This window comes from Phacochoerus africanus, chromosome 3 (genome assembly GCF_016906955.1).
Source record: "Phacochoerus africanus isolate WHEZ1 chromosome 3, ROS_Pafr_v1, whole genome shotgun sequence".
Taxonomy (NCBI): domain Eukaryota; kingdom Metazoa; phylum Chordata; class Mammalia; order Artiodactyla; family Suidae; genus Phacochoerus; species Phacochoerus africanus.
The window spans coordinates 105,297,108-105,322,756 of NC_062546.1; the positions used below are offsets into that span (position 1 = coordinate 105,297,108).

At 35.9% G+C, this 25,649-nt stretch overlaps 1 long non-coding RNA gene across 1 annotated transcript; it reads left to right on the plus strand.

Moving 5' to 3' along the window:
- The first annotated feature begins 9,139 nt into the window (after positions 1-9,139).
- Positions 9,140-19,193, plus strand: LOC125122235 (uncharacterized). The gene is made up of 4 exons (XR_007133735.1): positions 9,140-9,209; positions 13,954-14,037; positions 14,471-14,565; positions 18,284-19,193. It is a non-coding gene; the product is annotated as an uncharacterized LOC125122235 (long non-coding RNA).
- The last annotated feature ends 6,456 nt before the right edge of the window (positions 19,194-25,649 follow it).

Below are 25,649 nucleotides of genomic sequence, written 5' to 3' on the forward strand. Positions count from 1 at the left end.
AAAAACTAGTGGCTACCCGGAGAGGGAAGGAATAGGGGCAAGATAAGGACAGGTGATTAAGAGGCACAAACTACTATGTATTAAAATAATAAGCTAGAGGGATGTGTTGTATAAAACAGGAAATATAGCCAATATTTTATAATAACCTTGAGTATAATTTATAAAAATAATGAAGCATTATGTTGTAGACCTGAAACTAATATAATACTGTAAAATTAGCTACACTTCAATAGAAAATAAATACAAAACAAAAAACATTGCAAATACTTTCTTCTCAGTATTTTATCTCTGCTCCAGATTCTATGCATTGCCACTATACATTCTTCCTGGTTATTTGATAATTTTAAATAATTTTGAATACTTCTAGAAGTCAGTTGTATTCTCCTTTGAATTTGAAAATCAAACAAAATTCTAATAAGACTAAAGCAATTTATATAATAACTTTCAAATATATAGATTTGTTTACCTCTGGTTCTTAGCATTTGATAAAACTGATAAAATCATATTCATATTTATTTTACATACTATTTATTTGCATCTCTTCATACTGTTCATCTTCAATACATTGTGTGTTGTAATAGGTATCCTGGATTATGGCCTATTGAGTTTTATAGATTTTGCTATGAGTTATAATTGACATATAATGAGCTGTACATACTTAAAGCATAATGCAATAAGATTTGACATATGTATACACCAATAAAACCATCAGTGCAATTAAGAATGAATGTGTCCACAATTCACCCAAATTTCTCATGCCACTTTGTAATAGCTTTCTCCTCTTATCTCTAGACAAGTAATAATCAGCTCTGTCAATATACATGAGATGGATTTTATAGAAACATATAAGTTGAATCACAGAGTCCCTTTCAGTTAATTTTGAGATTCATGCATGTTCTTGTGTGTACACATAGTTCTTCCTTTTTTGTTGCTAAGTAAGCTTTACAAGTATGTGTCAAAATTCATCTATTAATATGATGATGGACATACAGTTTCTTTCTAGGGTTAATTACAAGTCTTCAATTAGCACTTTGGTACCAGTTTCATGTGGATATATGTTCTTTCTTCTGGTAAATACCTAGGAGTGAAATGGCTGCCTCATGTAATTGTGCAAGTTTAACTTTTTAAGAAGCTGTTACATTGTTATACAGAGTGCTTGTAACATTTTACATTGCACTCACCAGTTATGGAGAGTTCTTTTATTTCCTCCTCAACATTTGATATTTTCAGTCTTCTTAAATATCAGGCAATCTAGAAGGTGTGTTGTTGTATATCATTTTGGGTTTAATTTTTATTTGCCTAATGACTAATCATATTGAGCATCTTTTCACCATCCATGTTTTTTGATGCAAATCCTCTGTTTATGTATTTTGCCTGCCTTTTATATTAAGTTTTTTAAAAAAATCACTAAGGTTTGAGCATTCTTTACATATTCTGAATATAGTTCTTTCTCAGATACATTACTTGCAAATTTTTTCCCCTAGATTCTGATTTGGCTTTACATTTTAACTGTATATACTGTAGATGAAAAATTTTAAATTTTGATAAAGCCAGTGTTACCTGTTTAATTAATGGATTATTGCTAAGTGTTAAAATTAAGAAATCCTTGCAAGTCCAATTTCAAAGAACTTTCATGTGTGTTTGCTTCTAGAAGTTTTAGTTCTAGGTTTTACATTTAACTATAATTTAATTATATGATTCATTTTAGAGTAGTTTTTTTATATCTTGCAAGATACGGAACAAAGATCACTTTTTTTTTTTTTTTTGCACTTGGCCATGCAACTTTGCTATATTTGGAAAACAACTCTTTCTTGCCTGAATTATCTTTCAATCTTTGTCAAAAATCACTTGTGAATGTGTGTGGGCCCATTCCTGAACTTCCTGTTCTGTTTCACTGATTTTCTTGTCTAGGTTGATTCCAGTAACTGCCTTTTAGAGACTCACTTTTAAAATCTCATAGTCAGATAGTATCCTCCAATTTTATTCTTAGAGAATTTTTTTTTGGCTGTTCTAATTTCTTTGGAATTTCATAGGAATTAGATAATCACTTTTTCAATTTCTACAAAAAGTCCTGTTGGTATTTTTTGTTGAGATTGCATTGCATCTACAGACTGACTTTGTCATTTTAACATTGAGTCATCTGACTCAAAAACGGTACCCCTCTTATTTGGATATCTCTAAATCTCACTCAACAATGTCTTGTAGTATTCAGTGTTTAGGTCCTGCACAGCTTTTGTCAGATTTATTCTGAAAATTTTCAATTTTAAGTGTTATTGTAAATAGCTTTTAAAATTTCAGTTCTCATTTGTTTATGGTTAGTATAGGCAAATGTAATATTTTATTGATCCCGTATCCTGCAACCTTACTAATCCACTAATTACTTTTGGTAGCTTTTTGTAGGTTGCATCAGATTTTCTACATATTCACACATGTAAATGTGAATAAAGATAATCTTACTTCCTTGTCTATCTCATCTTTTTCAATGACTTACAGCACTGACTGAAATGCCCAGTTCAATGTTAAAGAGAAGCAGTAAGATAAGTTTGTGTCTTTTTCCTGAGCTTTGAAAAAAAGCCCAGTCTCTCACCATTACTTATGATGTCAGTTGTAGATTTTATTGTAGATATCCTTTACTATGTTGAACATATTCCCTTTAATTCCTACTTAGTCAAGAGTATCATGAAATGGATGTTGGGTTTTGCGAAAATGCTTTTTCTGAGTTTATTATCATGCCTTTTTTTTTTTTTTTGTTATAACCTGGTGAATAATATGATTCTTTTCAAAAGGAAAACTAAAGTTATATTTCTAGTCTTGATATACAATTTAAAATACATTTATCTTTTTATTCACCCTTAAAAAAATTAATACAGGTTCTTAAAAGTACTCTTCTTATAATGACTAGTTTTGGCCTTATCAAATGTATTGGCAAGCATTCCCTGTGTTTCCACTTAGGTTTGGTAGAATTCACTAGAGAAGATACATGGGCCAATGACTTTCCTTGTGGGAAAGTTTCTTAAATTACAAACTTATTTTCTGTAATACAGAGCTGTTCAAGTTAAGGTTTTATCTAAAGGAATTTGTCATTTCAATGGAATTGCCGAATATATTGGTACAGAATTATTCATAATATTCCCTTGAAATCCTCTTTATATTTGCAGAATATGATCTTTAGTTATTTTCTCTTTTAATCCTGATGGTCTGTCCCCTTATTTTTTTCCCCAGACTACCCTGACTAGAGTCATCTTTTTTCTTTCCCCTCTCAGAGCCAGTTTTGATGTACATTGGTGTACATCGATTTTTCCTTCACCCCCCTCATTTGTATGTGATCTGATCACTATATCATTTCATCTGCTTATTTTAGATTTAATTTGCTCTTTTTCTTTTGCTAAAATTGAACATGAGATCCTGAATTGGAGGGATTTTTGCTTTTCCAACACAATTTCATGCTCTACATATATGCTTTTATATGACTTTTGTGTCATTTCACTTATTCTTCTGTTTTGTGCTTTCATTTGTATTCAGTTCAAAACACTGTCTAATTTTCTTTTTGATTTTTGCCTTGACCCACATGTTATTTAGAAATGCTTTTTAGGAGTTCCCATTGCAGTGCAATGGAAATGACTCCGACTAGGAACCATGAGGTTTTGGGTTCGATCCCTGGCACTGTGCCACTGAACTTGTGTCTTGGTGCTCCATAGGTACTGCTGTTCCCATTGGGCTACAGCAGGGACCCCTGTTAGTACTAATTTATTTTCCCAAGTATTTGGAAAAATAATCCATTTCAAATTGAGAATGCCATCAACACAGTATCTTGTTTCTTGTAGTACTTCTTGAAGATAGTATTTTCCCGAACAACTATACACACATGTCTAAGAGTATGTATCATCCTATATACTCTACTTAGAATGTTGGCATATCTCCCTTGAGAGGAGTGGTCTTTGTTCTCTCTCCTCAAACCTGGGTGGATTTCTGTGATTTCCTTGACCAACAGAATGAAGCAGAGTGAATGATACTGTGTGACTTCTGAGGCCCGGCCAGAAGTGGCACTATGGCTTCTACCTGGCTCTCCTTTTCCTGGATCACTTTGCCTTGGAACACTTGGCTTTGGAATGGAGAGACCAGCTATGGGGTTATCCTGGCTGATAGTCTCAGTTGGTCCCCCTGGCTGACCATTGGCACCTCTGGAGGTCATGTGAGTGAATGAGCTGCTAAGTGTTTCTAAGCCTGGACTTTGAGTCTTCCTGATGCTGTGGCACAGAAATGATCCAGCGTGTCCTTTCTAAACTTGTGAGCATGAGAAACCAAGATAATAATTGTTTACAGCCTCTTAAGTTTGGGCTGATTTGTCACACAGCATTAGCTAACCCATATGTGTCTGTACCTCTGGTACTGAGTTCTTAGGCTGGTGCCTATGTTCTTCATGCCACCCCATGCTCATACCCCAGCCTTAACTACTTTTTGCTACAGTGGAAGGATTTAGGATCTCTGCTGTCAATGCCAGCCATGGTGTCAGGAAGAAGAATCCATTTAGACAGGGACAGAATGTCCCAGGAGGAATGATTATCCCTGGAGCAATTACTACCAGTATGGTGAATCCAGTGTTGAAGGAGAAATGTTAGCTAACTCCAACAGCACTTTGGGTACAATTACATGTAATTTCATTACAAAATTATCTTGTTTTGTTTATTTGTTTAAATTATCCATGATTTTATAAACATCATTAAATTCTAACTTAATGATGCAAAATGTTTCATCATTAGAATGTGTTAGCAATGTTTAAACATGGGATTGTTAAGCCATCTTAAGATTTGGAAACACCTGCTTTTGATAGGTTAGTACTTAGAGTAGATACTTCTTTGAAGTTGTTGCAATATATTTTTCTCATAGATGTTTGGGCAGTTGAGTATGTACAGCTTATTTCTAAAGAATCACAATGAGGAGTAAATGAAGTTGTGCTTAAACTGTTGGTAACCATACCTAGTCAGCACCTGGACTATGGATCTGATTCTGTAGGTAATATTGACGGAAAAGTCAAGTCAACCCTTTTGTCAGTCACCTGAACAATCATCTGGATTTCTACTTTCTTGTACCTTCTTTTATCAATCTCCAGAGAAAATGTCAAATCCTGTACTTTAAAAATTATTGTGGAGGAAAATAATTGCATTAATAATTTACAATTCACAGATAACTTATCAGAAACAGCGATTTATGATGTTACTTTGCAGCCAAATAGGCTTAAAGAAATATAGGGAGTATTACACTTGAGCATTACTTTCAAAAGGGAGATTGGAGGAAAGAAATGCTTAACCTCAAGGGTTTTGGTTTGGAGAGGAATGCTATGGGAAGTGCTATGCTTGCCGTGATAAGGGTTCAATATCATGTACTTTAAATTGGGGTGTAAATGTTCTAAAATTAGGTTGTGATGATGGTTATACAACTATAAATATAATAAAATTCATTCAATTATTTTTTTAAAAAAGCCTTTCAGTAGCACATCGCACAATACCTAGTATTTTAATATAATGTGGTCAAAGTTAATAAAAATTTAATGTAACTTAGCCCTACTAAAGTTTTGTACAAACTAGCTTTTAAAATAGAAGTAGAGATGGACATTTCTAGTGACATAGGCAGGTGAGTCCTCTTGGCTCTCTGGCTGATCTTGTGCCCCCCTCCTTCCCCATTAGGATACACCCCTGGTTGACGTGAGTTTAAGTACTTTGGTTTGAGTCTCACCCAACCAATGGTAATGGAGTAAACCCATTCATGTGCTCTGCCCCAGCTATGTTTAGAATTTACACTTAGAATTCATGACTACTACTGTTGGCCTGGGACACTCAATATTTAAAATCCTAGCAATTTTGACCTTCTAGGAAGGTCTTCCCTTATCTCACCACCATCCAATCCATTTCAGTTTCAAGTAAGCTACCCCCAGCTCTCTTCATCCCTCTACCAGACCTGTGGGGTTATTCCCACAGTATTTGTTTCTGAAGGCAATGGTCTGGTAACACAGCACATGGCAGATATTTAGAAACTCAAACTTGCCTTGAAAGACTAATTGAACTATAAGGATAATTGGAACTTTTATGGCAATAAGAACAAAGAAAGGGTTAATAAAGCTCAAGATATTTTAAATGGTGATTATTTCAGAGAAGAGGAGGAAGATGGATGGCCAGTGGATGAGGCTAGAAAAGTAGAATGAAGCCTTTAAATCCTGCTTCTCTACTATTGCAACTGAGAATTTCCCTAAACACCAGCAAAAATTTCTGCCCTCTGAATGTTCTGCAGTTAAACTGTTCTATATAAAATTTCACATACTACCCGGTATTACGGTTATTTGCAAATATAACTTACCCTCACTGAAAAGTTAACTCTTCAAGACACAGTTCATTTTCCCAAGTTTCAGGTCCCAGAAGTGCTTAGCATTATAGCCTTTGCATAATGGGTAGTTAATCATTATTTTAACTAGCTATTTCAAAGAGGAGGTATTGTACAGACAAATTTAAAACTAGCTTTTAAAAGGCCAGAAATCAAGAAAAAAAGACAGTGATGTATTTACATGCTAAACATTATTTGTACTTCTCATTTATGTGAATATAATTAGAAATGAGATTACTTATAGTTAAGTATATACATAAAACTAAGACTAGTTAAAAAATGCCTGATTTCTTTTGGGCTGTGAAGATTAAAGAAATAGACTTTAGATGTTTGCTTTCATGAATTTCTTTCCCACCTTTGGTTTAATAAACATCTTTCTAAATTTATGGAAAGAAATGAACATTTTAAAATACAGGTTGTTAGACCATGATTTATTATAGCAACTACTATTTCCCAAAACTATACAACATAGAAGCACTAGATCTGAGGGAAGGGACATCTTTTATCTTTCTGTCCAGAGTTTAGTGTATTCCTTACACAGAATATATGCTCTGTATGTTTGAACTGAACTAAATTGAAACATGTGAAAGAATGACATGAATATGAAGAAAAGTATCAACATGTTCATGCTTACACATGTAATCTTAGATTGTGTCAACATGTGCATGCTTATCCGACCTTAGATTAGATGTTCACATTATAGTAAAAATACTTGCCAACATTCACAGAAAGGAAATAAATGGAAAAAACAAAGTAGGATCCTACTATATATAAGGTAGTATATACAACATTAAGATATAATTTTATTTCTTATACAAACACCAGCTCAATGTGTTAATGAGTAAACTACTAGATGTGTGTATTTGCCACCCATCATCTGCTTTCCCTTGATGACACCATCTCAGCTTCCTGGGGAAGGGGCAGGTCTCTTTGCATTGGTGAAGTGCTGTACTGGGATGCTTGCTGGTGGATTTCTACTCTGGACTAGTTGGTATATTTCTCCCAGATCTCTTCCCATCACTGGTTATAGTTAAATAACTGGCAGGTAATCTTGGCCAATCAAACTTCTCTCCTGGGACATTGAGGCTTGTTACAATGATAAGGTTAAGATGTTCACAGGGATGCATTTGACTGATGTGCCCATATATGTGTCTGTTGGTTCCAGCTGTGGGTAGCTGCATGTTCGCATCTGATCCAGAGATGTACATATTGCCCTGAATCCTGTGAGTGATCTTACATACTTCCAACAATTGTTACAATCACTTAAAGTTAGGCAGACTTTGCTTGTTCTCATCCTCTTTAGATTATTATTATTATTTTGCCTCTTAAAAGAGTTCCAACTAAAACAGCTATTAAGTAATAAGCAGTGGAGGAAGATGAGAGAGCTAAGAGAGCTTGCTCTGTGCTGGGGGGTTCTGGAAACATTTTCCCAAAGAAGAAATGTTTTATGTGGAGCTTGAAGGAAGGGCAGAAATTGACTATGTTAAATGAAGAAGGAAGAGCATTCAGGGATGCGGAAGGCCTGGTATCAACCATTGGAAACTGAAAAATGGGTATTACATTTGGAGGAAAGTAACTGGAAAGAAAACATTTTATGTCATCAATGCAAGAGCAGAAAAATATATTGAGAATATATATTGATCCTGAGTTTAAGAATTTAGTTTTTAAATAATATTTACATTATACCTAAAACATTTGAAGATGCTATGTCCAGGTTAGACTGCAAAAGAAAGTTAAGCTTTGGTTAAAGAAGAAACAATTATTCTAACTACTGATTAATAACAAGAATAATTATTTATTAATATTTAGTTTTTATTTTTTTGACTTATTTCCAAATTACAGATAACCTTGTACATGAAATATACATAATTTAAAAATTGATATTACAAATCTATAAATCCTAAACGTAACTCAAGAAAATTACATTTTTTTTGTTCTAAGAATAGTAAAAAAAACTAGGATTTTTTAATGATTAATTTTTTAGATCTCTGAATAGGATTTGTGAAAAATGAAAAGGTGTGAAAATAAGTCACAAAATTACAAAATATGTCTACAAAGAGATTATTGATAATTAAAAGAAATAATTGTAGAAATTTTGATCATAAAGTAGAAGAAAATTGTATCCTCATATAAAATTATATCAATATTGACACATAATCCATATAACTCCATGTAACTCGAGATCCAAAATTTGGCTGGGTCTAAAATAACCACTGTGAGGAGTTCCCATCATGGAGCAGTGGAAACGAATCCTAACAGGAACCGTGAGGTTGCCATGAGCTGTGGTGTAGTATGCACACATGGCTCAGATCCTGTGTTGCTGTGTTGTATGCCAGCAGCTATAGCTCCAATTGGACCCCTAGCCTGGGAACTTCCATTTGCTGCAGGTGCGGCCCTAAAAAGCAAAAAAATAAAATAACCACTGTGATTTCCATGGCAGTTGAGTGGCTCAGAGAATATGGGTACATGTGAATTCACTAAGGGTTCCCAGGCTCCTTCTCTGTCTTGACCATATGGGGAAGAAGCATGCACTCACTTCAGTGAGTGTCTGCAGGGCCTCTGTGGAGGGGCAGACCAAAGCCCTAAGCTCAGTCCAGAGGTCAATGAAATGGTTTCACATGCTTGCTGAAGGCATTGGCTGGCTTTTGGTTAAAAATGCTGTCTTCAGGGACCGGTTTGTTTTAAATCAATATGTGAATTTACTTTTCACTGCAGAGCCTTGAAATCAGTGTTTTAAAGATGCATCTCTTCATTTTGTTTTCTCAGGGGATGGACTAAGATTTCCCATGTCATCATATGTATAGCATGCATCATTTTTGAATAAATTCAACTTTGTAAGTATCATTTATCAAATTTACAAGACTATTTTCTAATATGCTTTGCCTGTCAACTTTCTCAGTAATTCTCTCACACCCCATAGTGAAAATGACCCATCACACAATCTGTTGATGGCATTCCCTGAATGAGAATTAAGCTTATAATAAATCTCACATACTTGAAAGTACAGTAATTGGGAGGATATGTGATTTAACATGCAACACTCCCCTCTGGTATACATCAGTAATGACCAGGCATTCTGGTGTGAGAGTATAAAATGTGCCCTGCTGCCCGCACGTCTAAAACAGGCAATGTGCTTATAAACTCAGTTATTTTGTATAACAATTAAACATTTTCTGAATAGTACTTTAAAGAACAGGTATATATACCTTGGATTGTTTAGTTTTTAGGCAGCTTTTTATCATTTTGTTCAACATACACAACCACACAGTGAAAAAGTTGATAAGCAACTAGTCCTTGAAAAAGTTGATAAGCAACTAGTCCTTGAAAAAGTTGATAAGCAACTAGTCCTTGCTCCGCATAGTGCCCTGTTAGTGGAAACATGCACGTTTTGGGGATGAAGCCCTCTTTTTTAGGTTCCATAGTAATTTGAAATGACCAAATCATTTAGAAAAGCAAGCTATATATGTAACCATGAAACATTGAACATGCGAGTAGAAATAGTATGGCACTATGAATAAAATAAGAATTCTCACTGTGGTACAGAGGGTTAAGAATCCCACTGCAGTGGCTCAGGTCACTCTGGAGGTGTGGATTTGAAGTCTGGCCTGGCACAGTGGGTTAAAGGATTAGGTGTTTCCCTAGCTGTGGTGTAGGTCACAACTGTGGCTCAGATTCAACCCTGGCCCAAGAACTCCCATATGCCTCAGGTGCAGCCATTAAAAAGAAAAAGAAAAAATACTGTGACATAATTGAGACTTGGCATCAAGTGGTATGATATTCTTATATCCATTGGAGAAACTTAAGCTGCTATTGATTTAAAAGAAAACGTCATCTTCTCAATTTTCTGGACTATTTTCTGCTCCCGTTGCATCATTGTTACAAAAAAATAAATATGACTTTGCCTTGCTGTGGAGAAGACCAAGAATAGCAATATGATACCATATTTGGGAAGTGTTATATAAAGCTCTTTATGAGTCCCAAACACATTCAGTTTAAAACATTCTTCTGTGGAAAATTTGTAAGATTTTTTAGTACTAAATCCTAAATGTCCAAGATGTATATATTGGTGGGAAAACCTTTGAAGTACAGAATTAGAAAGCTATGTAAACTGCCAGCTTTAATCTGTGCCAAGAGACAGAGGAGGTCCACTGTCCTAATGATAACAGGGTAACCTTCCTGTCTTGTTCCTAGAACATGATCACGTCTTTTCTAGCACATTCTCCTTCACTTTGACTCCTTTCCCAGGACATAATATTATAATGATGACAGATGGCCAAAACTTGTATTAAGAGTTTTTTCCTAGGTTATGTATGTAATTCTCACAGCAACCTCATGAAATAGACACCCTAATCATTGCATTATTTCAGATGAATAAAAAAGGCTAAGGAAAAACTGTCAGGATTACCTAAGCAACAAGTGGAGAGGTCAGCCTTCAGACCTGAAATGATCCAGTCGAACCCCCTGGCTTTTAACTGCTGTACTGTATAGCTGCTTCCTGTCTTTCTAAGAGAGAACCTTGAATTCACATCACATTTCTTTCTGACATACTGTATCTTACCTCTCTCTTTCTCTTTACTTACCTACTGTTCCCTTTCCTTTAATCCCTTGTGATTTTCTTTTTTGATATTGCTTTTATTTCTCAGTCACTGCCCTTAACTACAAATATTTATTGAAGTTTTCGCTTTAATTCTCCTTCTTGGTCACTGATTTTGATGGCTCCAGCTCTTGTTTCTGGAAGGATGATCCTTTATCATCATGAGCCTTGAATTCTCACTGGATGTCTGTTCCAATAATTCGAATTGTCAGATGTTCACTTCTGCTGGGACATTTATTTACTCCATTCCCAGGTTCATCTAAGGGTAAGACTGGACACTAAATAAGGCAATTGTTGCAACACATCCTTTCTAAATAAATAGGCTTTGAACAACATTTTCATATTCTCGCTGCCCTCTTAAAATAAGAACAATAAATGTTTGTTCTTTTCTCTATGAATTTGTCTGGATTTTCAGACTTAATTTTTGGCATTTTACCCATCACTTCCCCATACCTTGCATTCTTGTGTCCCCCTCCAGCCTATACTCTTCTTTTCTCTTCCCTCCCTTTTTCTCTCATCCCTTTGTCCACAAATACATTATGTTCTCTCCATTGCCCATAGTTCTTTTTCTCATGCTTTATCATGGTATTCGGCATTCATCTATAACAGTTCTAGTAAATGGTGATGGCAGAAATGAAAACCAGTGTTCTCCATGAGCTGAAGTCCCTTCTTTCATCTTCATGCCCTTTGAATTGTTAAATATTCTGAGCCTAATTGTTTAAGCCTGAGTGTAACTGCACATTTTATTATACCAAAGTTACATGTGATACTATTTTTTTCTCATTCCCCATATAATGCAGCAGTGCTAAATAAGCATACAACAGACATTCAAATAAGCACTTATTTTGATGAACTAATTCTTGGTCATGTAACACATGCCTACATTTCTCAGAAAGTTGTGTTAGTTCCTTTTCTATGTGAGACAACAAGAATTTACTTTTCTAACATGACACATGTTACTATGTTGGTGATGAAGTCCTCAAAGTACTTTAGCTAATTCTGATGTCATTAAGGGATAATTTTTAAAAAGTTAACAGTGCATTTTTGGAAGAATTCAGGGACAGGAGAAGAAAATATACATATATAATGTTCATTTCTTAAACTTAAAAAAATGCATACATGTGAATTTACCCATTTATCCACATTTGAATGCAGATGGTCACAGCTTTGGACTTTTTATTCACTTGTGACTTTCATTATCAATTTTTCTCATATAACAGTGTAACCCATCTTTGAATCTTCATCTACCCTTGATTGCTTCGCACCGGTGTTTTACTGTTAGGTCTGTACAGTGACTTGTTCACATAACTGCCACCATAGGTTTTTATACTAATTTGTGTGTTTGCTTTTGTCATTAGGAAGATCATTGAAGCCAAAATGTAGCTTTATGCTTTTCTTTATCTAAAGACCCTGTGTGTATAGTATGGTCCATCCAGAGATGCTTCTGATTATATAACTGCATTTACTGAATAAAACCCGATCCCTGACAGTGAATGAGTGTTTTCCCATGTCCAAGAGTCCATTTGTCAAAACTGACCTTTCCTGTGAAACAGCTACAATTAGTTGATTCAAGTGTCAAAGTCCCATCATAAGGTAAGAGTGTCAGCTAGGAAATTTTTTTTCATTTGATAATAGGTTTCAGAAAGAGTTATAGATGGATTTGATGTTGCTGTCTAAGGTTGAAAACTCAGCCTAAAATGCGCCCTGAGCAATTTAGAAGGCCACCTTTGAACTGACTTATATATCACAATTTTAGGTTTCTGGTAGATTGTTCATAAAATCATAACTCTTTGAGGAACATCTTGCTTTCACTTATTTTAGTAGTAACATAAAGTCCAACAAATCTTTCCTACAGCACAAATTTTCTCTATATGATACATTATTTTATAGGGTCTATACCACATTAATATGCAGTGATGATAGGAGCTTTTCAAAAACATTATTTCACATAAATGCATAATTCATAGTAGCTTACAATTGATTACAAAGTCAAGTGCATGGTTTTGTAAACAAAAGGTGTACGATATAAATAAAAATTCAAGATATATGAAAAGTACTGACTTAGAAAATCTGTATTAGGAAAACTCTGAAGGGAATTAAAGGAAAATCTTTCAATGAGACAGGCTGTAGACATCCTCCTACCTGTTAGCATAATACTTATTTGAACTTGAGGTCTGCCAAAATTGTTAGGGTTTGCAGATTTTACAGAGATTTCTAAAATGTAATCATGAAAAATAGAAGTGTTAGCACACAATAGAGACTATTTGACTGAGAACAAAGTATAAAAATAACACACTAGGGCAAAAGATAGGACAACGGAACAATAATGAAGCTGAAGAGAAGAGAAATTTTAAAGGCAAAGAAAGTATTTAACATTAAAATCACAGAGTGTGATAGGCCTCAAGCCTACTTCCATGATAAGGAAACATCCTGGCAAGAAACTAATGTGCCTTGTAATGGCTAGAGTGAAGCAAGTCAGCCATATGGAGAACTAAAAATAAGCTTCTTGTTAAATCCACCTGTGGTACAGGAGATGTCACCTTGAAGGCAAGGAGAGCAGAAACATGAACTCTACAGGAAAAAAATGCATGCTAATTATGAGCTTATATGCCAAAGAGCATGAAGTTTAAATAAAATGTGTGGCATGAAAAAACTCAATGCCTAACTCTTGATCCAGTCCCTCCCTTTCAACACTTTCATCATCCTTAAAAGTATTCCACCCCCATCATGTATTGGAGATATATTTATTGCTTTGAATGGTTCTGTGGAACCATGAAAATTACTTTGTAGACTGAAACTGTGCAAAGTGTTCTCATTAATCAAAGGTAAAAATCATGTTTATTCCATGACTTTCATAAATTTTGGTCTAAATGTTAAACATTCCTTTTCTATCATTGATAAATGTATAAGGAACAAAAAAAATTTGTAAGACTTACTGTAATTTGACACATGGGAAACGTTGAGAATAGTGTATTTTTTTTAAGCCAACAGACAACAATGGATGTTGAGTGTTATCAGACAGTGACATTCATCTCTTCAGGCGAGGGAGAAAAGTGCTGACATTGTAGGTAAGTAAGGATCTGGGAAGTTTTTCTGACCTAGTGCAGGTCCCATTGCATACAGCTCCTTCTCTCCTCCTACACTCTGTACAGCTCATACCCACCTGCTTCAGAGTCAGGATTACTATTGGGAGAGGACATCTGATTGCTCTATGTACAGTTGTGTGAGACAGCCAATTCTTCACAAAATATGTGTCAAGAATAGTTTTCAATAGCACTTTTTTTTTCTCAATATACAACTTCTGAAATGATGCAAGCATCTTTTCTGTGCCTATATTTGTCATATTCTTGAGTTAGGATCAGCTATCATTTTATCCTTGCACCACTGAGGTTGTGGAACATGGCGAAATTCCGTTTAATATGAGGTTTTTCACCCATTTCTAATCTTTGAGCCCTTTTCGTTCTGTTCCTTACAACCACTTTCCTCATTGATGTCTATCAGTTGACCTTCACTAAATTCCTCTGTCTGCATGTCTGGAGTCTCTGGGCCAACAGAGGTGATGACAGCCCCCTAGTTGGCTTCCCTAATGGGTCCAGGTATGTTTGATTTTTATTTAACTTTTGGTGGTGTTTGGTTTCTTTGCTGCAAATTCATTTGTATTAGGCAATTCCTCTTTGAATTACCCAGTTTTGTAAAAATGTTACTTAGATTTATCATTGGGAAACAAGGAAGCACCACCACTACATGCTTTACTGTCTGTGCATGAATTGAAAAACAGATGCACAGGGAATCAAGAATGAACTTTGAGAGATTTGAATGGACCCTGGTCACAATGCATGATGCATCTGTAATCTACATAGGTGTTTCCATTATGAAGAGCTAGCATAAAAATTTGTGCTTAATGCAATTACTCAGTTAATATACTGTAGTAACTGAAATTTGAACTGTTTTGGGACTGTATTTATTACTTAACTACAGTAAATGGGATTCAAGCATATGGGAACCATGTGAGCAAAGACAGCTTGTGCATATGTTACAGTTTCATATACACTGTTGTATTATTTTGTGTGAACATGTTTTTGCTATTGTGTAAGCTGAAGCACTCTCTCAGGATGTTACCTAAAAGTCAGTCTGATTGTTTTGCTAAGTAGCTAGAGATACTTGAGTTGTATGATGATAATAGGATTTTATTTTTGATACCAATCTGAACAAACTTCATGCTTTCATTCCCAAGAGCACCTTTCATGGGAGGGGAGAAGGTAAGAAATTTGGGGATTTTGGCACAAAGAGTTGTCTGAGCCTCAGTTATAAAAGCCTCATTTTTTTTTTTTATTTATTGTGATACTGATGCCTAACACTGTGCAAATTTAAGATGTACAATGCATTGGCTTGATAAATTCATATATTGCTATGTATTACCACTGTAGCATTAGTGGATACCTCTAACTTGCCACTTAATTATTACTTTTTTATGGGGAAAACAATTAAGTTTTTGGCAGCTTTGATGATTATGATGCAGTATTGTTGACTAGACTCACTATGCTGTGCATTAGATCTCCAGAACTTATCCATCTTCTTATTTATCTGTTTATCTACTAGTTACAAGTTCTATCCTTAATCATCTCCCCAATCCCTGCCTCCCAAACCCCTGGTTACCATCATTCTTTTTTTTTTTTTTAACTGTACAGTTACATTATTTAATTATAATTTTCATAAATTCTTTGGAGAGGAAATCAGAATCAGTTCTAAGAAGACTTCAGCATTCCAAGAATGATGTCAAATGACCCTCTTCATGGTGGATTATGCATTTATTTACTATGAGATATATTTCTTCTTCAGAGATTCCTTGTTTGTGTATCAACTGCAGATTTTTGATTTGCAGTTATTCTGAAGTTTTGATATGAGTCTATATGTATATGAGATTGTTTTAAGTTGTTGTTCTCTTAATTGAAAGTTCACCTCCAGTGTCCTGCATTTGTACCCACCTCTTCTCATGATTTCTGATTTTGGTGGTATAATTGTGCATGGATGATTTCGTATCTTTACTGTATATATACCTTTACTGGTGAGCCTTGTCTTTTGTGGAATTGTTTCCTGTTGCTGTGTTTTCTTTTCTGCCTAGAGAAGTTCCTTTAGTATTTGTTGTAAGGCTGGTTTAGTGTTGCTGAATTCTCTCAGCTTTTGCTTATCTGTGAACGTTTTTTGATTTCTCCTCCAAATCTGAATGAGAGCCTTGCTGGGTAAAGTAATCTTGGTTGGAGGTTTTTTCCTTTCATCACGTGAAGTATATCATGCCACTCCCTACTGGCCTGCAGAGTTTCTGCTGAAAAATCTGCTGATAACCTTATTGGAGTTCCCTTGTGTGTTACTAGTTTCTTTTCTCTAGCTGCTTTCCAGATTTTCTCTTTGTCTTTAATTTTGGTCAGTTTGATTAATATGTGTCTCGGTGTATTCCTCCTTAGGTTTATTTTATGTGGTACTCACTGTGCTTCCTGGATTTGAGTGAGGGGTTCCTTCCCCATGTTAGGGAAGTTTTTGGCTATTTTCTCTTGGAATATTTTTTCTGTCTCCTTCTCTCTCTCTTCTCCTTCTGGCACCCCTATAATATGGATGTTGGTGCGTTTCACGTTGTCCCAGAGTTATTTGAGTCTCTCTTCATTTGTTTTCAATCTTTTTTCTCTTTTCTGTTCCACATCCGAAATTTCCACTAATCTGTCCTCCACCTCACTTATTCGTTCTTCTGCCTCCTGTGTTCTGCTGTTAGCTGCTTCTAGTGAATTTTTTATTTCAGTTATTTTATTTTGCATCTCTTCTTGTTTATTTTATATCTTGTATCTCTTTGCTCAGTGTTTCCTGTAAGTTATCCATCTTTGCCTCCAGTTTCTTTCCAATGTCTTGCATCATCTTCAGTATCAACAGTCTAAAGTCTTTTTCCTGGAGGCTAAGAATCTCCTTGCTTAGCTGATTCTCTGGGGTTTTTCCTTTCTCCCTCCTCTGAGTTATAGTTCTCTGTCTTTTCATTTTTATAGGTTTTTAGTGTGGTGACCTTTTTACAGATAATAGGATTGTAGCCTCTCTGACTTCTGATGTCTGCCCCCCTTGTGGCTGAAGTCAGTGTGGGGGCTTGCTGTAGGCTTCCTGATGGGAGGGGCTGATGCCTGCCCCCTGGTAGGTAGGGATGATTCTAATTCCTCTGGTGGGTGGGGCTTAGTCTCTGGATGGGATTAGAGGCAGCTGGGTGCCTGAGGGGTCTTTAGGCAGCCTGTTTACTGAGGGGTGGGGCTGTGATCCCACCTGGATTGTTGTTTGCCCTGGGGCTTCTCAGCACTGACTGATGGGTGGGGCCAGATTTTTCCAAAATGGCCACCTCCAGAGAAAGGCATGCTGCTGAATATTCTCGAGAGAGCTTTGCTTTTAATGTCCACCCCTCACAACAAGCCACATTCACCCCTGTTTTCCCAGGATTTCCTCCAAGAACCGCAGTCAGTTTTGACCCAGATTCCTGTGGAGACCTCGCTCTGCCCTGGGACCCAGTGCACATGAAATTCTGTGTGGTCCTTTTAAGAATGGGGTGTCTGTTTCCCCCAGGCCTGTAGAGCTCCTGTGTTCAAGCCTCATTGTCCTTCAATGCCAGATCCCAGCACGTGAGGGTTTGATGTGGGACTCAGGACTCTCACTCCTGTAGGTGAGTCTCTGTGAACCAGTTAGTTTTCAGTCTGTGGAGCTTCCCACCCAGGAGGTATGGGGTTGTTTATTTGGTGGAATTGCCCCTCTAACCTCTTGATGTGTCCTCCTTTTTTTCTTCTGGAGTAGGGTATCTTTTTTAAGGTTTCTGGTCCATTTGGGTGAAGTAGTGCTCAGTCTTTAGCTGTGAATTTTGTTTTCAGGAGAGAAGTTGAGCTCCAGTCCTTCTATTTCACCATCTTAATCCTCTGGTGATCATCATTCTATTTCTACAAGTTCTGCTTGAAAAGCCTCGAATTAAACTATAACTTTCTATTTAAATGACCATGTGAAGAGAGTCTAAATACCTGATGACAGGATTTTTTTCTTTTTTCTTTCTTTTTTTTTTAAACTACTTAAGTTATTAAATATGTTTCTTATATTTAGATAGACACAAAAGGAAAAAACCCTAGTCTGTTTACTCTCTGAAAGCTTCTTTACCAGTGTATGCCTCTTAATATTGCAGCATTTGAAACCTGGAGTTCATAGGCTCTTCTAGCATAAAACTTTTCTTCTACAGCTGAGAAAATAAGGAAACAGAGAAAATGAAACAAATGGAAGTGGGATCATATTTTTCTTAATCCATTGCAGATGTCTGTGCAGATTGCAATCTGGAAAGTAGACTTCTATATTTAGTTTTTGACTTGATTCTCACCACAACCCTCTGAAGTTGGCAAGCAGGAATTAAGGTCATTTTACCAGTGGGGACATTTAAAGAAATCCAATGTCTTTCCCAAGGTCATGCAGCTCCTGACAGGAACCCTCTTCTCCTCATCCTGGCCCCGAGGTTGTATCTGGTACCTACCTAGTGCCTCATGTGTAGAAGCTGTTTCCATTTCCACTCACATGTATAGAACCTTATTTACAGAAACAACTTAAGCTTTGGGTGATTTCTCTGCAAAAGTCCTCAGCAATCTTGATCTCTTTTTCCAAAGACTTTCAGATGTTATTACTATAAACTGCAAAATATTGCTTGCTGGAACAATTAATTCAGGGTCCAGCAGAAAGCTTTCAATAGCCATCTACAAATTAAAATGATTAAGTAGTTTACTCTGGGGATGCAGCCTGTACTGCTATTAAATTATTTGCATACTGTTAATGCTTTGCATGTGGAGTCGTCCCAGTGGGCTCCATTCTCCTGAGTGTCCCTTGTTTCTACTGCTCCCTATGTGATAATGACTTCTTTAGTTGGTTGTCTTCTCCAAAGGGCTTCTAAACTTTTCACCCAAGTTTTTATGTTCATACCCATATTCACTCATCATTATCTAGGCAGAATTAAAGATATGTGAACACAAATTACATAAATGTACACAGGACTTAAAATGTTAGGCACATTTTACGGAGAATGTCCAGTCTTATTTAAAGAATTTGAGTTCTCTATGTATGTGTTTTGCATGGAAAACAGCCATCATTAAAAAAGGAGATGTTTACTATAAAAATGTCTGTGAGTTTCTCTTTTGCAGATCAGTTCATCTGTGGCATATTTTATTTTGTAAGGTTCTCATTTCTTTTTTTCAATTGTTTTATTTTTTTTTAATTTTAAAGTGTAGTTTTTTCACAATGTTGTAGCAATTTCTGCTTTACAGCAAAGTGACATAATTATATATATATATATATATTTTTTTCTTATATTATCTTCCATTATGGTCTATCCCAAGAGACCAGATATAGTTCCCTATACCATAGAATATTACCTCTTTGCTTATCCATTCTAAATTTAATAGTTTGCATCTACTAACTCCACACTCTCCATCCATCCCACTCCCTCTCCCCTCCCCACCCCTTGGCAACCACAAATCTGTTCTCTGTGAGTCTTACTTCTGTTTTGTAGATAGGTTCATTTGTGCCATATTTTATAAGTGGTATCATATGGTAGTTGTCTTTTTCTGACTCACTTCACTTAGTATGAGAATCTCTAGCTACATTCATGTTGCTGCAAATGGCATTATTTTGTACATTTTTATGGCTGAGTAGCATTCCACTGTATATATGTACAACATGTTCTGTATCCATTCATCTGTCAGTGGACATTTAGGTTGTTTCCATGTCTTGGCTGTTGTGAATAGTGTTGCTGTGAAAATATGGTGGCATGTGTCTTTTTGAATTATAGTTTTGTCTGGATATATGCCCAGGATTGGGATTAGTGGGTCATATGGTAGTCCTATATTTAGTTTTCTGAGTGACCTCTATAATGTTTTCCATAATGGTTGTACCAATTTACATTCCCACCAACAGTGTAGGAGGGTTCCCTTTTCTTCACACCCTCTTCAACATTTGTTATTTATAGACTTATTAATGATGGTGTGAGATGGTATCTCACTGCAGTTTTGATTTGCATTTATCTAATAATTAGTGATGTTGAGCATTTCTTCATGTGTCTACTGGCCATCTGTATATCTTTGGAGAAATGACTTTGATTGGGTTGTTTTTTTGTATTTGTATGAGTTGTTCATATATTTTGGATATTAAGCCCTTATTGGTTGTATTATTTGTAAGTATTTTCTCCCATTTCATAGGTTGTCTTTTCATTTTTTATGGTTTCCTTTGCTATGCAAAATCTTTTAAGTTTGATTAGGTCTCATTTGTTTATTTCTATTGCCTTGGGAGACTGACTTAAGAAAACATTTGTTCAGTTTTTGCCAGAGAATGTTTTGCCTATATTCTCTTTTAGGAGTGTTTTTGGTGTCATGTCTTATGTTTAAGTCTTGTGGTTGAGGGGAGGGAGTGGGATGGATAGTTTAGGGTTGGTAAATAAAAACTCTTACATTTAGAATGGATAAGCAATGAGGTTCTACTGTACAGCACAGGGAACTATATCCAGTCTCTAGGAGTAGACCACAATGGATGATAATATCCTGTCATGGTGCAGCAGAAACCAATCCAAATAGGAATAATGAGGTTGCAGGTTCGATCTTTGGCCTTGCTCAGTGAGTTAAGGATACAGCATTGCCAGGAACTGTTGTGTAGTTTGCAGACACAGCTCAGATCTGGCGTTGCTGTGGCTCTGGCGTAGGCCGGCAGCTGTAGATCTGATTAGACCCTTAGCCTGGGAACCTCCATATGCTACAGGTGTGGCCTTAAAAAGACAAAAGACTAAAAAAAAAGAAAAAAATAGAAAAATTTTGTGTGTGTGTGTATATATATACATGAATAATTGGGTCATGTGTTTATAATATATATATATGAATAATTGGGTCACTTTGTACAGCAGAAATTGGTATAACCTTCTAAATCAACTACACTTTAAAAAGAAAGAAATGATGGTGACATTTTCTTTTTTTTTTTTGTCTTTTGTTGTTGTTGTTGTTGTTGTTGCTGCTATTTCTTGGGCCGCTCCCGCAGCATATGGAGGTTCCCAGGCTAGGGGTTGAATCAGAGCTGTAGCCACCGGCCTACGCCAGAGCCACAGCAACGCGGGATCCGAGCCACGTCTGCAACCTACACCACAGCTCACGGCAACGCCGGATTGTTAACCCACTGAGCGAGGGCAGGGACCGAACCTGCAACCTCATGGTTCCTAGTCGGATTCGTTAACCACTGCGCCATGACGTGAGCTCCGATGGTGACATTTTCAAAAGAGGTGTAACTAAGTATATAGGAATACAACTGTGATTTCCCTGGTGAATCTTTTATGCTCAACTTCCCTATATAGAAGTTTAAAGATGGTTAAAATTTTCATGCAGAAAATTGTGTTTCCACAGCAAACTTGATGCTATAGATGAATCATTAAAAATACCTTTGAATCTTTTGTGTCAGCATACGGTAAATAAAACAAGAGTGGTAAACTTAATGGCTAAGTACTTGCAGGTATATTTGAATGATTAAACATTTACATTGAGAATACTACTGATGTAATGTTTTGCATAGATTTTTCTCAGTAACATACAATTAAGAATCATTTTCCCCTTTGTCCTTCATGATTATGAAAGGTCAAATATTATTTCTGTTGTTGGTAATTAATTTTGAATAATTCCGTTTGAGTTTGTATGTTTGAATTTTTATAAAACTTAAATAATGAGAGTTACCATTTAAAATTCAAATTTGTCTGAAACTTAAGCTTGGGGAAGCATAATTTATGAAATAGTTCAGTGGGATAATATACATTTAACAGCCTGAGACTGTATTTGGAGTTATCTGCATGTAACAAGCAATTTGTTCAAGGTGAATATTCTTAAACACATATGAGGTTTGCCTATTTCCTAGAGGCTCACATTAAATCCATCCAACAGTCAAATGACCTTGCCACCAGCTTCCTCCCAGAAAACTGACATTTACATTTGTAAGGTTAAATAAAATACATAATGGGAAAACCTTAAAAAAGAAGAATGACTATGCATCAAAGGAACATATCATAGGTTTTCCCCATCTTCCCTGACAATTCCGACCATTATGTAATGGTCATGTCAAGTAAAATATCTGTTCTTGTGACTTGTCTATGTATTGGATGTGACAATGCAAGTTCAGTGTGACTAAGTGAAATAATTGTTCTACATATGAGAAAGGCTCTTAAAAAATGAGATTATCTCAAGAAGTAGTCTTGACTATTGCTGCCACCATGGTCTCTATCATATAAAGAAATCTGAAATATGCCATGGTAATAGTGAGGTATCAAGTTGGGAAGGTATTTTAGATAATACATGAACAATAGAAATTACTTAAGCAATTTGGAAATAAATGAATCTTTTTTTTTCACTTGAATTGCTATTTTAGACAATTACACTTATGAATTAGGAAAAAGGTGCAAACATATTTAAACACATAATATTTAAGGAAGTTTAGAGCACAGATGATTAGTGGTTAACCTTAGCAATTTTAAAGGAATTTCTAAAGGTAAATTTCTCTTGGCTTGACCCACTACAGTACCCCCACATATCATAGCTCTGTGCCTAGGCTTATGTTTCTTCAAATTTCCGTAGAATTTTTATTGACTCTCTTAAAGCATTGGGTGTTTTAAATAGATCTCTGTCCTCTTGCATTTTATTAATTTCATGTAGTGCTTACATTTTTCTCTTGTTGAATCATTAGATTCATCTGTCTTGAACAAATAATATAAACAATTTGTGTCTTACTTTTATTTAAGGGTTTATGAATGTTTTCTTGTGACTTTTGTTCTATTTGTTTTTGTCTTGTTTTTAAAGTGCTTGACAGAAATTTCTGGATTTTGAGACATGTAGCATTGATGTGAGGTTAATCTCTATTCTTACTACAGTGTGGTTTGTTCACCCATTCTCAGCTGCCTTACTCCCAATCCCATCCCTTCCTCCCTTATCCACCACCGGGGACTTGGCTACACTAAAGTACTTCTGAACATCAGGTAAAAGGGTTTACCACATAAAATTAGCCAGAGTATAAGCCAATTTAATTCCTCCAGTGTGAAGCATTCTAATCTGCTAGTTTGAGCTCAGTCGCAGTCAATATTGACAGAATGATTCATAGGAAATCTAAAAAGGTTTATAAAATTGTCTATTTACATAAAGTTGGTAGCTATTCTATAAGTGGCAGGTTAGTTCTACTCTTATCAAGGGGTTACACTTCCAGGACAGCAGGTTATAGAATCTCAAAAGTAGGAAAAAAGAATTTGCCCACTTGACAGTAGCTCATTATTCCCAGATAAAGCAGAAAAACCAGGATGACAAATACTTCTGTCTTCAGTGGTGTTTATAACTTTTAGGAAAACTACTATCTCTATCTTACCTCTCATCAGATATAAGCCTTTTAGATGTTTCCTCATAAATCAGACCCTTTTATTCATCAAGTGATTTTTAAACTCCACAGATGATCTTGTTTGTTTCTTTGAATTTCAGAAGAACCTAATTTCCTAATGGTATATTAGTTTAAACACATAGAGAGACCTATATTCTATAGCCTATTTATAGCCACAGGAGTATAATTTTCATGAAAAAAACCCCTTGTTAGTTTTATTCACATAAGTGTGGATAGATCTGATGGAATGTGAGTTAAAATGTAGTGTCAGAGTTAGGAATTGTATTAAGTGAGGCCATAGTGTTGGTTTTTTACTTTTACGTTCAATAATTTTATTGATTGACAATAAGAATGAAGCATTATTTTCGGAGTTCCTGCTGTGGCACAGCAGGTTAAGGATCCAGCATTATCTCTGTGGTGGCTTGGATTCAATTCCTGGTCCAGGAATTTCCATATGCTGTTGGTGTGGCCAAAAAAGGAAAAAGAAGAATGAAGCATATTCTCAAAGAATACTTTAAGTATAAAGGTATATCATGGTATATGAGCTGGTGAAAAATCGCATAGATAATAACTATGCTTTTTTTAAACTTAAGTGTTTTATTGAGGAATTACCTCCCTAAGATATTACACTTTTAGTCACAATTGTCTAGTTGTTAGAAATGAATTGTTGGGCATCAGACTGCTGGGGTGTTACCTTGTGTTACCACTGGGCATGTTATTGGATACATTTATATTCCTGTACCATAATTTCTTCATCTATAAAATGGAGATGATAACTTTATTTCATAGAGATGTAAAAATTATATATGGGAACATGTGTGTAAAACAAACTATTACATAGCATGAGATCACAAAATGTTAGCTAATATTACTTTTATTACTATGTGTGAGTCACTGCAGGGAATCCAAAATTGAAAACAATATAGCAACAACAAGTACCACTGCTCATTTCCGAAAATGGAAATCAGCTTGTTTAAAAATTGTGCAAGGTTGTAAACTGCACAAAATTGATAGTGATGGAAATCTGAACCTTGTGCTTGCATGTTAAAGCAAACTTAGAGGTGATGAATGCTTTCAGATTAGAACTTTGCCGATTTATTTGCAGTCTGGATGTTTAATACCATTGAAAGCAGTTGTTTTTGTGATTCATAATTTTCATTAAATCAAAATTTAATTAAAAAGTTTCTGCCTGGAGACACTGCCTTTGGAATCTAGGCAAGGCTCAATAGGACTGTTTTTCTGTTTTGTGACAATATTAAATGTCAGGCTGAAAAATATCAGCTCAGCAGATGGATAATTGTATACTTTAACACCCTTAATGGACAGAGGTATTTCAGTATAAACTTTAATATAATCTTATTTACATATGCTAATGTATATCTATAACACACACCCAGTACTAGTTCAATAATACTAATGTTACAAATGATAGTAAGTATATATGAATAATTCTTAATACCTAGGAGGCTTCCATGAAATATAGGTGTCTCAGGTCAGTTTCTGAAAACAGAGTCTGAGATAGGGCACATGCTTGAGACGTGGCTCCAAAAAGTAGGAGTGAAGAAACAGTGACAAGAGCATGTTATAACTGTCAGTGCCACAGGCATCAGGGATTGGGTGCTTGGGGGACATCTGAGAAGTATACAGAAGGCCTCCCATCTCTGTCCTTGGGCTGCAGCATTTTCCATCAGCCCTTCTTCTGCATTGGCTGAGGGTTGCCTTGTATTGACTAACCCCTCACTTTTGTCATATATTTCTCCTAGAATTGTAGGCCTGAAAGTTGACTCTACGACAGGAACCTGAAAGAACATGGAAAGGTGATTGTGGTGGAATGCTCTTAGTTTGAGGGTCACCTTGCATAAAACTGTCCCATCTGACTCTCCGAAATTAGAGCTGGGCCAAGGGATGAGAAGGGGCAGCCAACCTTCTTTTGCTCTCTCTGCATCCTGTCCTCCTTTTGTGGGGCTCAGATCCATCATTAGGTCTTTTTGGGTCCCTGCTCAGCATGGTGGCAAGTCAGCCACAGCTTCTTAAAAAGATTTCTTAGGGAAGTAAGTGTGGCAAGCTGGACTCCCCATTATTGCAGCTGGTTCAAGGACTGAAATTAATACTCTAATTTTCCATCACCCACACTTGATGGCCCCTACTCTTGGCCAACATTCCAGCTTGCTAATGGTAGCCAAGATGCAGAATTTCATCTCTCTGGGACTTGATCTCCTCCAAAACCAGAAGACTATGCTCCCCCTTCATTTCT